The following is an 11596-nucleotide window of genomic DNA, read 5'->3' on the forward strand; positions in this document are numbered from 1 at the left end:
ACATAAGACAAACTTGGAAGAAGGAAAGGCAGACTGCTTCTGAATATTTAGCCACTGAATATTTTATAAATTAACAGCAGAATAGGAGTTGTAATGTGGCACTGGACTGCTAACTAAATGGTCGGCAGTTCAAACCCACCAGTTACTCCTTGGAAATCCTATACAGGGTTGCTATGAGTTAGGACTGATGTCACAGCAGTTAATAACAACAATATTGTCCGATACAGTACCAGAAGATGAAAACCTTATGAATAATAGGAGATCATTGTCAGATATAGTGGTAGAAGATGAACCCCTTCAATTTGAAGGCACTTAAAATACAATTGGGAAGAGCTACCACCTCAAAGTAGAGTTGACCTATACTTAGACCACAAAGAAATTATCCTATATGTCTCTTTTAAAAACTACGTCCTGTGTTGTGACAGCTGGTATGACAGAGTGGAAGAAAGCACTGATTTGGGACTCAGATCTCCCTTCCAACCCTTGCAAAATTCTGTGATTTGGGGCATTGTTTCTCTTGAGATTCTGTTTCCTTATTTCTAAGATGAAATAATACCTACTTTGTAATCATCTCTGCCTCATGAAGTGTAACAATAATACTATCCATTAAATTCAAAGTGTTCTGAATGCCGACTTCTCATTCCCACTGATGACAGAAAACCTTGACCTATATACCTTCAAGTAGAAAGGGTTTCAAAAAGTTCACTGAAAAAGTGTATTCACAGATAATTGATTTTTTTCCATGACTATTTGATACCCCTTGCATACTCAGTTAGACTGAATGTTGTCTTCTTTCTCAAGTCAAATTCAAGACTATTATCTGAATTTGATCAGGAAACATGTTCTATAAAAAGTCATCTAGTAAATATGTTAGGCTTTCAGGGCCACCAGCTTCCAGCTGTAAACTCTGCCATTTTAAAGGAAGCAGCCATAATCAATAGGTAAATGAATAACCATTTCTGTGTTCTAATGAAGCTTTATTTACAAAAATAGGCAATAAACAGAATGTTGTTCAAGAGGCAGAATTTGTTGAGCTTAGTTGATCCAGATGCTCCTCCTCTTCCTACCTCCTGTGCCTGGGATCCTGCCTTGTGCTTCCCTTGTGCTTTTCTGGCCAGGTAGTAGAGGAGGACATCCACTTAGGGGTACCAGAAGATGTGCACAGGAAGGAGTGTGCACAGGAAGGAGTCTTGGTGGCACTGAGGATTAAGCATTGGACTGCTAACCACAAGGTTACCAGTTCAAACCCACCAGGCTCCCCATGGGAGAACGATGGGACTATTGGTTGCAGTAGAGACTTACAGCCTCAAAACCCCTAAGAAATAGTTCTACTATGTTCTATAAGGGCACTATCAGTCAACGTTGAATTCATGGCAGTGAGTGAGTAGAATGTGCAAAAGAAGAAGCTCTTGTGATACAATGGGTAAGCTCTTGACTACTAATTGAAAGGTCTGTGATTCAAACCCATCAGTAGCTATATAAGAGAACAGATGTGACAATCTGCTCCTGTAAAAATTGCTACTGCTATTGAGTTGGTTCCAACTCATAGCGGCATTGCATAGGGTTTCCAAGACTATAAATCTTTACTAGAATAGAAAGCCTCGTCTTTCTTCCTCGGAGTGGCTGGTGGATTCAAACTTCTGACCTTGCAGTTAGCAGCCCATGTGTAACCCACTATGCTAACAGGACTCATTCCTGTAAAGTTTACAGCACAGGAGGGAAACTCTATGGGATAGTTCTACTCCATCCCCATGAGTTGGAGTTGACTTAAGACACACATGGGAACAGGAAGTATAGAGACAACCATGGAGGCCCTTTCCTATTACTTCTCATGGGTCTTCTACCTGCATCTCTGTAGTGAGCCCTTGTCCTCTTTAAGGTTAAAACATTTATTTTTCCCTCTTCTTATTAATTTGAGACTCAGTTTAGGGATACAGAAATTTGTTTTTTTGGGTTTTTTTTTTTGGTAAAAGTCACATTGTTGTTATTGTTGTTGTTAAATGCAGCTGGTGAGCTTGAACCACCAACCTGTGGTTCAAACAGACCTTGCAGTCTAGCACATTAGCCCATAGAACCACACCAGGACTCCAAAAGTCACATGGGAGATTATAGTTAGTTGTTCCATGCTCTCTCCCCATCTCTTTCTGTCTCCACTTTGACTACTTTCCTGTAACAGTATGGTGGTGAAGAGTTCGCACTCATTAAACTCTGTCTGCAACTCCTCCATTGCCCACGGATCTTCTATTATTCCATTTGAACAAATCCAGTTCCAAGCCTTTGCTTCTCTTGAAACAAACAAGTTCTTTATCCTGCTTGTGTGTGAATTTAACTTACCCTGATACTTGTCACTGTTCAGAAGTAGGTCTTTGGATTTAATCATCCAGCCTCCCAGTCTTTACCATTAGAGGTTTCCACAATAATATTCTACTTTTTCATTTGACTACCAGATTAAGGGTGTGGGGCAAAGAAGTAAGATGGGATAACATTTCATTAAAATAGTTTTTTTCTCAGGGTTGGAAAAGGGGGTCAAATGGGTATACAAAAATCCCCTGGCAAATTATTAAGCACAATAGCATTGAAAGACTTTATTATAAGCTTTAGGGAAACGTCATTCAAAAGTATTAGAAAGGAGTTATTTGCCCAGGGTAAGGAAACATTTTGATGGCCTATCAGAAAGTCCAAAAAAGAAAAGCCACAAAACTAATTCTTGCCAACATGTGTAGCACTAAGATCAGCCATAAGAAGTGTATTGTTGTTGTTAGGTGTCGTCAAATGGGTTCTGACTCAATGACCTTATGAACAACAGAACAAAACATTGACCAGTCCTGAGCTATTCTTACAATCATTGTTAAGCTTGAGCTCATGGTTGTTGCCACTGTGCCAATTCCTCTTGTTGGTGGTCTTCCTCTTTTTGCTGGCCCTCCACTTTACCTAGCATGATGCTCTTCTCCATGGACTGATCCCTCCTGATAATACGTCTGAAATATGAGAGATAAAGTCTTGCCATCTTAGCTTCTAAGGAATATTCTATCTGCACTTCTTCCAACACAGATTTATTTGATCTTCTAGCAGTCTATGGTACTGTTAACATTCTCCTCCAATACCATAACTTAAATGTCTCAATTCTTCTACTGTCTTCCTTATTCACTGTCCAACTGTCATATGCATATGAGGTTATTGAAAATACCGTGCTTGGGTCAGGCTCACCTTTGTCCCCAAACTGGTATCTTTGCTCTTTAACACTTTAAAGTGTGCAACAGATTTGCCTAATGCAATACACTGTTTGGTTTCTTGACTGCTGCATCCATCCATGTCCATGAGCATTGATTGTGGATTCAAGCAAAATGAAGTCTTTGACAAGTTCAATCTTTTCTGCATTTATCATGATGTTTCCATCCATTTTGTTGTGATGGCATTCTGGTCCCTCAAGCTCCACTGATGAGCTTAGCTCAGGCTCTGCCCTCTACAGGTGAAAATGACTCTCAATGGGGAATGCAGGACAGAGGAGGCCAAGTAAGTACATCAAAGACAAAGATCATGATATTGATGGCAGGATAGTTACCTTAACAACAACTTTTGACAGAACTTTTTCCAGGAGTACATTAAAGGTTGGTCAGATTTCCTAAAACTTTTTCAGACAGTCTCTCCTGGCTACTGTGTCAGATGATGATATGGTAATAAATGTCTATGCCCTATAGTGGGAAGGTTTAGAAAGGATAAAAAAAATGCAACTGAGACATGACAGAAATTCCCTTCCTTCACATGCTTCTCTTTCTTCTACACTATCCTGTTCATGCAGATGGGTGTTCTTCAGGATTAAATTACAATGACAAAATAACTCATAGAGCTAAGTAACTCAAGAGGAGAAAAAGTTTACTTTTTGTTCATGGTACATATACAATGTAGGTCAGTTTGTGTGTGTGTGTGTGTGTCTGTGGCATAGGACCCAGGCTGATAGAAGCTTCACCCTCTTGAACCTATAACCCAGGGTCTCCTCTATCATGAGAACAGAAAAAAAAGAAAGAACTAGAGTCCCACATATGATTTTAAATGATTCTACCTATTAATGTTCCATGTGACTTCTATCCACTGTCTACTGAGCAGAATTAGTCATGTGGCCATACTTAAGTTCAAGAGAGGTGGAAAATGTGTAGAAACACATGCACATTCGATGAACATAAAATGGCTCTCACACATAGATCTTTAGTGTGTTTTAGACATTGTTAAGAGCCATGCTAGAGAGAAACAGTTGTTTGGCCATCCTATCTGTCTATATGATGTCTATATGAACAGCTGCTGTTGAGACAGTCCTGACTCATATTGGCCCCTAATACTAAAGCACAGAATGTTGTCCTATCTTAAGTTATATAATCACAAGCATGTTTGAGTCCATCACTACAACTATTGTGCCAACCCATCTCATCCTTGTCGGCCCTCTCCTTGGCCAAACATGATGTCCTCCTCCAGAAATTTATCCCCTTCAAGGACCTCTCCAAAGAAAGCAAGTCAGGAAATAGTCTATCATAATTCATAAGGTTTTATTTATCAGCGAATTGTCAGATACTGTACTGAAACATCCACTCTGCTGGTATTTAAAATACTGGTGGCATAGCTTTCAGCCTGAGAGGAACATGGAAGCCTCCACACTGTGACAAGCTGATAAATGGGTAGTGGTATTAATGTCTATCTGTGCTAACTATATTTTTAGCCACTGGGGTTATAAAAGGTGATTGGGAGACATGGCATTCCTCCTTCAAATGGCTCCCAACAATCAAATAATATAGCGTGATAAATGCTGTGAATATAGTGTGATAAATGTATGGGACACCATGAAAACTCTTGGCAGGAGGAATTCATGCACTCAGGGAGTATCAGAAAAAGCTTTCTAAAGAAGATAAGGCTAAAGTTTAAACACGAGGAATTAGTTGGTGTTATCCAGGCCAAAACTTTTAAAAGGAGAAAGAGAATGAGAAAGATTTGAGGGATACTGAAAACAACCAAAGTTTCTGGGAATCGGATCATGTATCTGTAACAGAGGATATAACCCTGAAGCCCCAAGCTCCTAGTCAAAATTAAACTCCCAGGTATCTCCCTTCTGGGATAGTGGCAGGTTAGGAATGGAGAACATAGCCTGAGTGCTATAAAAGGGATCTGTTGTTGTTGTTGTTGTTGTTGTTGTTGTTGTTGTTGTTGTTATATAACTCCTACTCATAGCGACCCAATACAGGGTTTCTGAGGCCGTAAATCTTTACGGAAGCAGAAAGCCTTCTCTTTCTCCCAGGGAACAGCTGTTAGTTCCGAACTGCTGACCTTAAGGTTCGCAGCCTGATTCATAACCACTATGCTACCAGAGCTCCTTATAAAAGGGACCTATCTTAGACTTATTGCTATTCTTTGCCCTCTTCCAACACTATGCACACACGTCCCTAATTCAACACACATCTGGCTTACAGTAAACTACATGTAGGAGCCTGCCCAATCTGTACCTTATAGATATGAAATTATTCATGACCCCAGGTGTAACTATACATGTCTGATCCCTTCCTCCATGCAGCCTTCTCTAGAGGTTGAGGTGGAGGTTGTGGGAAGACACCTTGCTGTTTAATAAATAATAGAATAGATTCATAAAGTGCCTGGGAAGCACATTCCTCATGCAGAAATGTTACGGAATAACATAGGATGAATAATAGAAAAGGTTATTGAAAAATTCATAATTTCCAAGTGCCAGTGAAGGGCAGCTCCTGTGCAGTCTATTTGCCTGTAGAAAAGTGATTAAAATATATATTATTGTCCTGTCTATAGGAAAATGTATTATTAAGTGGATACTAGTATGACATTTGAAAAATCCATTTCATTCTATTTAATAGCAAAGGGAATTTGGCTGCTGCTTTGTGTAGCAGGTTTCACAAGCATTTTAATAAGCCATTTAAAAAACAAAAAGATATTTTAATTATGACCCCTTGCCTCCCAGCCATATAACTGCTTTTACATTTATAGTTCTTTTGACAAAATAAGTAAATAAATAAACATATAATAGGAAATGTAAATATCCTGCGTATATTTGTTATTTCAATTACCAAGAAAGCACCATGTCCACTGTGACCAGTACTTGCAGATTGAAAGAGGAGAAAGTGGAAAATGGATTCACTGGTCCAGACAGAACAAAAAGAAAAGCCTCATTGTATAAGCCCATGTTGTTGTTATTGTTGTTGTGTTGTGATGTGGCATGGAGTTGGCTCCGACTCATAGCAAGTCTGTACAGGGTTTCCCAGGCTGTAAATCTTTACGGGAGCAGAAAGCCTCATCTTTCTCCCGCGGAACAGCTGGTAGTTTCGAACAGCTGACCATGAGGTTTGCAGTCTGATTCATAACTACTACTCTATCAGAGCTCCCTGCCAAACTTCAAATGTGACTACTCTTCTCAACAACACAGTCACAGAATTTTTTTCATTGAAAGCAGATACTTATGAGGAGGAATTCTAGATTCTGAATAATGAGTTGAGTCAATATCAGAGATAAACGGATTCATCTTTCTGCTTATTTGCCACATGCATCTCCTTATCTGGAAAATGATTATGCCCAAGAAAATTCAGAGCTGAGTTCTAAGTAGATTCAAGTTTGGGGTTTGGGATGGAGCAACTCTGATTTTCTTTCAGTATGAACTTTCTGAAAGAATCAGGAGACAGGATGGAAGAGAGAGGTATGGGTCCAATCCCATCAGCCTGAAGTCTGGTTCCTTTTGTTCAGATCTTGTGATTTGGTGTCCTTTCTATAAACAGGCAAACATATGGTGGTAGCCCTGAGGTTATCCTACAGTTGGTTATAAATTCATGCAGAAGCATGATGCAGTTATGAATAGTCTTGATATGGCCCACTAGCTGTAAATTTGATTAAATCACCTAGATTCCCTGGGTCTCAGTTTTCAGACCAAAAAGGGAGCAATTTGTATCAGACCATGCTTTTTAAGATTTTATTTTAAACCCTCCATAATTAAACCATGTGTCATAATGAATTCTTACTTGGAAACAGATGACATTATTGCTCTAGTTAAACAAGAGTCAAGGGACCAAAATGCCTCCCACATCAAATCAAAACCCCTCTCAATTTTTGAGGCGACCCCAGGAATCTAGAGTGGATGGGTATCTATGATTCCATTGGGGCTCCTAGAGCAATTTGGAAACTGATACAATGATGGATACATAAGGTGTCTTCCAGCTATAAGGCTCTGATCTTGAATTATGGCCAAGAATTTAGTAGTTAAAATGAGAGGTGACTCCTTCTGGCCTCATTTTTCACTTGTATTTAAGTATTCATATGTTTATACAACTACTCAACAAATATCCCTTGAGTATTATTACAAGTATGACACTAATAATTTCTGCCACAGAACTCTCTATTCAACTGGGTTTGATGATTCATTGCAATGACCACACAAAGCTCAGACACCATACTAGCTATGTGATTTATTAGACACCATACTAGCTATGAGATTTATTAGGAAAGTTAACAGGTTACAATTCAAGGCCAGAAATGCTCAGGATACAGGTGTTTGATCAGGACAGTCTTCCTCAGCTGTGCTTATAGGTAGGCCCCTCTCTGCCCAAGAAATGTTACAAAGTTCCTTTGTTGTTGTTGCTAAGTGCCACCGAGTTGGTTCTAACCCATAGCAACCCTGTATAACCCTAGAAGTGGCTGGGAACTTGAACTGTCAACTTTGTGGTTCAAACAGACTTTGCAGTCCAGTGCATTAATCCACAGCACCACACCAAGAGTTTGAGGGCTGCTGATAAATACCCAAAGGACACTCCATTCTGTTATAAGCCACAGCCTGAAAGCTCCTTGGGTCATCAATCTTTGCTTCCCTATTAAGATCCTGGAGGCACCCTGTTTCACAAGTGAGCCTCTTGCCCCTAGACACTCTGCTTTATTTGCTCCATGAGCTAGAAAGCTTACCACTCTGTCTGGTGCGCTGGCTCTTGGCTCTGCTGTTGTGGCTCTTCTGCTACTCCTCTTCTGTTCCTGTGGTGTTACAGCTTTCTGTCCTCTGGGTTGAGAACGTTCACAGCACAGGAATACTGGAGTCCAAAAACAGGATTCTGTCTGGACTCTTCTTTGATGATACTGAGATCCCATTTTTCTGCTTCTGAGATTGCTCATTTTAATAACTATGTTAGAGTTCTAAGTTTTCACAATTACATTTAGCCCTGTTAACAATCATTCACAACTGAATCACATTATCTATCAGTATCTTCTATCACCTTTTCTTACCCAGACCTGTCAGATAAAAGTCATCTGATGGGAGTTTATAAAGACTCTGACTAGAAGAGACATTATATAATTGTTGTTGTTGTGTTGTTAAGTGCTGTTGAGTCGGTTCCAACCCATAGTGACCCTGTATAGGGTTTTCAAGGAGCAGCTGGTGAGTTTGAACCACCGACCCTGCAGTTCAAATGGCTTTGCTGTCTGGCACATTAACCCCCAGTGCCACACCAGGAATTACTGCATCACAATTACCCAAGCATTGTTTGTAAAACACTGGACTAAGCTCTGTGTAAAAATGGCAGTGGTGGCATCTGACTGTCTCTAAAATCACAAGGGGGAAGGAGAACCAAGATTTGCATCAACAACCTAAAAGTGATTCCTATGAGGTGGAGGTCAGACATGACTCCACCCTGATTGATTTATTTAGTACCACTTCTTACACCCATCCCTCCCATGGTACTCTCTACGTCTCTGAGGCTCTGATAACTTGTTGGCAACAGTCACACAGAATTCAAAAACAATACTCACAACTATGGGGTCTATTAGGTTAGGACTTAGGATCAGGAGTCCTTAAAATACAGTTCTTTCATCAGGATGGTTTCCCATCAACTGTGCCCAAAGGTAGGTCTCTCTGTGGCCATCAGCTTGCCGCCACCCTCATGGCCTATTGTTGGTCTCTGCCCTTCTCAAGCGAGCATTCAAAGCTTTTTTAGCTCTACGATAAAGTGTCCAGTGACACCCTACTCTGCCAATAAGCCTCAACCCAAAGGTGCTCAGCTCTAGCTCCATGGGTCAGCACATTTAGCTCTGCCAAGAACCCAGAGGCAGCCTTCACCTCCAGTAAGCCTCCTGCCCAAAGGCGCTCAGCTTTAGGCTCCTTGGGTCCACATGTTCAGTTGCCTCTGTTGCCTCTATGGTCTCTGCAGCCTCCATGTCTACTCTTCTACCTGGTCTTATAGCTTTCTGTCAGCACAGAGATCTTGGGTCTAAAGCAGGGTGGGGGAATGTCCAGCCCACAAAATCATTTGGTCTGGTCCTGCCAAGGCAACTGCAATTACAGCCATCACACTGTTGTTGTTGTTAAGTGCTGTCGAGTCGGTTCTGACTATATAAGGTTTCCTGTACAGAGTTTCCAAGGAGCAGCTAGTGAGTTTGAAACACATCACGTTGTTGTTGTTGTTGTTGTTGTCATTACATGCTATCCAGTCAGTACTGACTCAAAATGACCCTATGCACAACAGAAGGAAACACTGCCTGGTCGTGGTCCAACCTCACAATCATTGCTACATTTGAGCCCATTGATGCTGCCATTGTGCCAATCCATCTCATTGGGGGTCCTCCTCTTTTTCTCTGACCCTCCACTTTACCAAACATGATGTTTTTCTCCAGTGACTGGTCCTTCCTGACAATATATCCGAAGTATGAGAGACGAAGTCTGATCATCCTGGCTTCCAAGGAGCACTCTGGCTGTACTTCTTCCAACACATTTGTTCTTTTGGCAGCCCATGGTACTTTAAATATTCTCCTCCAACACCATAACTTAAATGCATCAATTCTTTATTCACTATCCAATGTTTGCATGCCTATGAGGTTATTGAAAATACCATGGCTTGAGTCAGGTGCACCCTAGTCCTCAAACTAACATCTTTGCTCTTCAACCCTTTAAAGAGGTGTTGTGCAGCAGATTTTCCCAATGCAATACATTGTTTGATATCTTAACCATTGCTTTCAAGAGTGTTGATCATTGATCCGAGCAAAAATGAAGTCTTTGACAACTTACATCTTTTCTACATTTGTATGGTTGTTGGTGGTTACGTGCCATGGAGTCGGTTGCTACTCATAGCGACCCTGTACAGGGTTTCCAAGGCTGTAAATCTTTACGGGAGCAGAAAACCTCATCTTTCTCTCATGGAACAGCTGGTAGTTTTGAACTGCTGACCTTGCGGTTTGCAGCCCAATTCGTAACTACTACGCTACCAGAGCGCCTTATGGATGCTGTATATTGACACAGTGGTGAGGACTTTTGTTTTCTTTACATTGAGATGCAACCCATACTGAAGGCTGTAGTTGTTGATCTTCATGAGTAAATATTTTAAGTCATCTTTGCTTTCAGCAAGCAAGGTTGCATCATCTGTATATTGCAAGTTGTTAATAACTGTTCCTCCAATCCTGTTTTTCTTCATATAATCCAGCTTCTCAGATTATTTGTTAAGCATACAGATTGTGTGTTCAGCATACACATCATGTTACGGGTTAGTTAATTAAATGTTTGAACAAATATAGCTGGCTAATTTATAAGTTTATAAGTTTGTATGGTCCATGACTGATTTTATAAATTTTGGCAGTAAAAGTTTCCCACCAACAGGATGCTCTCCTCTTCTGGATTCTCTTTCTTGATGGTACTGAGATCCCCCCTTTCCACCTTTGGGATGACTCATTTTAAGCCTAGTGAGATGGCAAAACTAATCAATACTCACGTTGTTGTTGTTGTTAAACGCCATCAAGTTGGTTCTGACCCATAGCGACCCTGTATAGGGTTTCCAAGAAGCAGCTGGTAAGCTTGCACCACCATCCTTGAAGTTCAAACCAACTTTGCAGTCCAGTACGTTAGCCTACAGCACCACACCAAAACCACAAGGTTAGTTGGTGGTTCAAACCCACCAGTCACTATACAGAGTCACTATGAGTCCAAATTGACTCAGCAGCACCTAACAACAACAGCACCTTATTTGTATGGTATCACACACACAAGGTTGTCATTTACACTATTGGCAAGCTATCTGATACCTTTGGTGGTCCACAAGCATCTCACATTTGTACAGTCTTAGCCAGTCACTTGGTGGAAGTTATGAAGTCTATAGCTAGAAAAGCCATATTAAGAAATTCACTGCACTGACCACTGGATAAGATGAATAGGAAATGATCTCTGTGGTAATGGAGTAACAGACATCTAATCAACTTTCTGTAGTTCAGCATTCAGGCAATAAAGCTATTTTGGAGTTGCAAGCATTTTTTTTTTGCTTGCTACTTGTTGGTGTTAGGTACCATTGAGTCAGATCTGAATCATAAGGACCCTATGTACAACAGAATGAAACAATGCTTGGCCTACACCACCCTCAAAATTATTGCTATGTTTGAGCCCATTGTTGTAGCCACTGTGTCATTCCATCCAATTGAAGACCTTCCTGTGTGGTGCTGTGGGTTAATTCGCTAGACTGCAAGGTCGGTTAGAACCTCAAGGTTGGCAGTTCAAGCTCACCAGCTTCTCCTCAGAAACTCTATACAGGGTTGCTATGGAGCTGAATTGACTTGATGGCACATAATACTAACAACA

Source organism: Chrysochloris asiatica, unplaced genomic scaffold (assembly GCF_000296735.1).
Source record: "Chrysochloris asiatica unplaced genomic scaffold, ChrAsi1.0 scaffold00158, whole genome shotgun sequence".
Taxonomy (NCBI): Eukaryota; Metazoa; Chordata; class Mammalia; order Afrosoricida; family Chrysochloridae; genus Chrysochloris; species Chrysochloris asiatica.